The 4,494-nt window shown below is 47.2% G+C and overlaps 1 non-coding gene across 1 annotated transcript; it reads right to left on the bottom strand.

Moving 5' to 3' along the window:
* Nucleotides 1–4,375: 4,375 nt before the first annotated feature.
* LOC118590533 lies at nt 4,376–4,494 on the bottom strand. The gene has a single exon (XR_004945822.1). It is a non-coding gene; the product is annotated as a small nucleolar RNA SNORA27 (small nucleolar RNA).

A 4,494-nucleotide genomic window follows, 5' to 3' on the forward strand; every position in this document is an offset into this window, starting at 1 on the left:
CACCTTTATGCCAGAAGAGGGCATCAGATGTCACTATAGATGGTTGTGAGCCACCATGTGTTTGCTAGGAACAGAACTCTGGACCTCTAGAGGAGCACCCAGTGCTCTCAACCCCTGAGCTATTTTGCTCCAGCCCTGTAATTTCAATCTTATATAATTTTTTCTGGGGTTGGGGATTTAGCTCAGTGGTAGAGCGCTTTCGAGCAAGGCCCTGGGTTCGGTCCTCAGCTCTGGAAAAAAAAATAATAATTTTTTTCTTCCCTCCTCCCCCAGTGCTGGGGACCAAAATCAGGACAGGGAATGTGCTAGGGAAAAACAACAAAACTGAGTCCCATTCTCAGTCCCCAATTTTCTTTTGTTGTTAACTGGCACAGGAAGCTTGTGAGAATAAATCTAACTTATATACACACACACCTTATTCTTTATTTATTGGTGCTAGGAATTGAACCAAGGATTTGATATGTGCTAGGCAAGCGCTTTGTCACTGAGCTCATCCTCTAAAACATGGTGATTTGCCAATTGAATTTTGCAACAGGCTCCAGATACTGCAGGGTTCCCAACTGGGGGCTTTTGATGGAACACAGTCTGCCTTAGGATTCCATGGGCTGTTGTGAAGACCATCAAATCGGTAGGAAAGTCACTGCACTGGCAAGCAGCTAGGAAGTGTAAAGCCAGCAATCTGAGGACCCCAGATGTTATGGGTAGGTGTTGGAACCCTGGGGCCACGGGTGGGGGCGGTTTGAGGTGCACCAGCTCAGTACCAGACATTGAGTGCTGCAGTTCTCCCTGCTGCCTCAGTGTGGCAGCAGAGCCTGAGTGATGGTGTTTCCTGGTGCCAGGAGGAGCCGCTAGTCCTGGATTTGGATGAGGAGGCACTAAGATCCTATAACCTGCCTGAACTTTCCCCGGTTGCTTCTGCTCTGCACAGCCAGGGTCCTTGTGGTTAGGACTTGTGTTAGGATATACAACCTGGAGACAGGGCTGGAGAGATGGCTCAGAGGTTAAGAGCACCGACTGCTCTTCCAGAGGTCCTGAGTTCAATTCCCAGCAACCACATGGTGGCATACAACCTGGGGACAAGCAGATGCCATCGTATGTTCCATGAGCTGTGGCCAGAGATGTGAAAACTGCCTCCCATGTGGATTTCATTGGTCTGCTTCAGGAAGCACTGCTGGACTCTGGCAGGACCCAGGTTCCTTGGTTACTAGGGGGTGCCTCTTGGTACTGGTTTCCCTGAGTACTCTGTATAGCTCCCATGTTTCCGCTCCAGGCCTGAAGCCTGTGACACTCCTCTTGTTCACTGTGAGTGAGTGAGGCTCCCTACTTAATTTGTTGTCCCGTTCAACACTCACCACAACTTCCAACACCACACTTAGTGTCAAATCCTAATTCTACAGCTGTGTGGTGGGCAAGTGGCAACCTCTCTGGCTTCAATTTCTTCCTCTGTAAAATGAGTGTAGCCCTAGGCAGGGTGGTGGTGGCACATGCCTTTAATCCCAGCACTTACACAGAGAAACTCTGTCTCAGAAAATAGAATTAAATTAAAAAGTGAGTATAGCCTTAAAGGAATAGTTGCCTGCACAGAGTAGGTGTTACGTGTTAAATGGGGGAATACTAACCCCTATTCTGCAATAAGAAAATGAAGGTCTGAAGAGGGCAGATGGCAGAAACAGACCGTGATTAGAACCTGGATCACAGACAGAAATGACACGAAATATACAGCCCATTTCCCAGCAGCCCTGTGGTGGTATCTAATATCCAGGCCCAGCAGCCTCAAAGCTACCCTCCCTGGAAATGCACCCCGGTGTGAGTCCTTAGTTCTTGCTCATAGCTTAAACCAAATAAAGCCCAGCGTAGGGCAGGGAGCAACTCAGAAGCTAAGGTCACTTGCTGCCAAGCCTGATGATCTGAGTTTGATCTCCAGAACCCAAATAAAAGGTAGGAAAGAACTGACTCCACAGAGCTGTCTTCACATACTCAATTCCTGCATAGTAAGTATAAGCACGCATACACATGTGGGCATGTGCACTAATAATAAGTGGAATGTTTTTGAAAAGAAAAAGCTCAGTCAGCATCCAGCCTGAGAATCCTACCTCAGAAAGATAACTCAATTATCTACCTTTGACCTTTTCTTTGTAGAGGAGGGTGAAATTCAAGACAGAGGCTCAGGATCTATTCCAGTCTGGCCTGGAACTCACCATCCTCCTTGGCAAGTTCCTTCTGAGAACCTGTTTTCCGCTCTGTAAAGTAAGGACAGAGAGGTCGCCCCACCCCAGCCTTTCTTTCTATTCAGCCTCTGGCTGGAGTATGCCATGCGTCAGGTGTGCCCTCATATCTGTATACCTGGGAAAATGAGGTACTGCTGCCCTATGGCTGGCCAGCTGACCCCTGGCCTGGTATCCCTCTCATCCTCTCATTCCTTAGCTTCCTCTCACACGAAGCCCACCCCACCCTTCCTAGATCTCCTACAGGGATTCTAGGCCTGCCAGGCCCCCAGACACCAACTAGAAGCAGCTGCCAGTGTGGTTTAGCCAACCCCTGGAAGGTTATGCCAAAATCCTAGCCCAGGTGCTCTCTCTCTCTGTCTCCCCCTTGGTGTTTTGGGTTTTTGTTTGTTTGTTTGTTTGTTTGTTTTTGTTTTTTTTCTTTTCTTGTTTTTGTTTGTTTTTGTTTGAAGCTGAGGATTGAACCCAGGGCCTTGCGCTTGCTAGGCAAGTCTCTCTACCACTGAGCTAAATCCCCAACCCCCTTTTTTTTTGTTTTGGTTTGGTTTGGTTTTTCGACACAAGGTTTCTCTCTGTAGCTTTGGAGCCTGTCCTGGACTAGCTCTGTAGCCCAGGCTGGCCTCCAACTCACAGAGATCCGCCTGCCTCTGTCTCCCGAGTGCTGGGATTACAGGCATGCACCACCACCGCCTGGCCTGTTTTTTGTTTTTTAAGACAAGGTTTCTCTGTGTATCTCTGGCTGTCCTGGAACTCACTCTGTAGACCAGGTTGGCCTTGAACTCAGATTCACCTGCCTCTGCCTTCCGAGTGCTGGGATTAAAGTCCTGCACCACCACTGCCCAGCTCCATTTACTCTCTCTAAAGTGGAGGGGTTTTTGTACTTACAAAGACTAAAGTTGAAGCATATTAATTTCCTAAGGTGCCAATCCCTGAGGACTCCATTAGAGGGTGCTGGCTTAGCTGAGGGATGTCCCTAGTCACCACGCCCTGTCAGCACTCACTTCTGTGGGATCAATTCCTAAACAAGTAGGTGGTGATTCTGTGTTAGTGTGTTGTTTGTGTGTGTGTGTTGTTTGTGTGTGTGTGTGTGTGTGTGTGTGTGTGTGTGTGTTCCCAGAGATGAAACCTAGCACTTCATGTATAGTAAACATATATTCTGACCTTAAACTTGCTATGTAGCCAAGTATGGCTTTGAATTTTTAAACTTCCAGAGTGCTGAGATGACAAACATTTAATACCACACCCAGTTTATTTGGTGCTGGAGATTGAATCCAGGGCCTCCTGCATGCTAGGAAAGCTTTCTACCAGTTGAGCTGTACATCCAGCCTTTCTCCCTCTTTTGGGTGACAGTTTTGCTCCATAGTCCAAACTGTCCTGGAACTCATTATGTAGCCCAGTTTGGCCTTGAACTTGCAGTAATCCTCTTGCCTCAGTTCCCAGGGACTCCCAAACTACATCACCATCACCTGGCTTGTATGTTTTGTTGTTTGTTTTAGTTTAGCTGTTATTAAGGAGGGCTGGAGAAATGACTCATGGCATAATAATGCTTCATGCCTGGCCTGGGACTCACACCTTTTGTTCCCAGCACTCAGGAAGCAGAAGCTGACAGAATTCTGTTAGTTTGAGGCCAGCCAAAGCTACATAATGAAAACCTATCTCAAAAAAAAAAAGGAAAGAAATATAGCCAGGCGTTGTTACTCACATCTACAATTCCAGCACTTAGGAGGAGGCAGAGGCAAAAAAAATTACTGTTCTAGAAAAAGTTCTAAGGCTGTCAGGGCTAGGTGGCAAGGACCTATCTCAAAAAGAAAAACCAAGCTGACCCAGAACATACAAAGATCAACCTGCCTTGGGCCTGGAGACATGGTTCAGCAGTTAAGAGCACTGGCTACTCTTCCAGAGGACCCAGGTTCAATTCCCAGCACCCACATTAGGAATCTAGTAACTGTCTACAACTCTAGTTCCAGGAGACCCGATGCCTCTGGCCTCCATCTTGCCATCATGTGCACACACCCACTGTGACACACACACACACACACACACACACACACACACACACACACACACACACAATTTTAAAGATAAAATAGATCTTTAAAAATCTATTAAAAATATGCTGGCTATTTTTCCCCAGACTTCCCAGTGAACGTCAATGTCACCCCTGACAGGTTACAAGACTTTGCCTGAGTTTTTAAAAGGCTATTTCCTTTACCCCACTTGAATGGCCAGTGAAGACATGAAGTCCAATTGGCAAAGTGAACAGGGGTGG

This window comes from Onychomys torridus, chromosome 8 (assembly GCF_903995425.1).
Source record: "Onychomys torridus chromosome 8, mOncTor1.1, whole genome shotgun sequence".
NCBI classification, from domain to species: domain Eukaryota; kingdom Metazoa; phylum Chordata; class Mammalia; order Rodentia; family Cricetidae; genus Onychomys; species Onychomys torridus.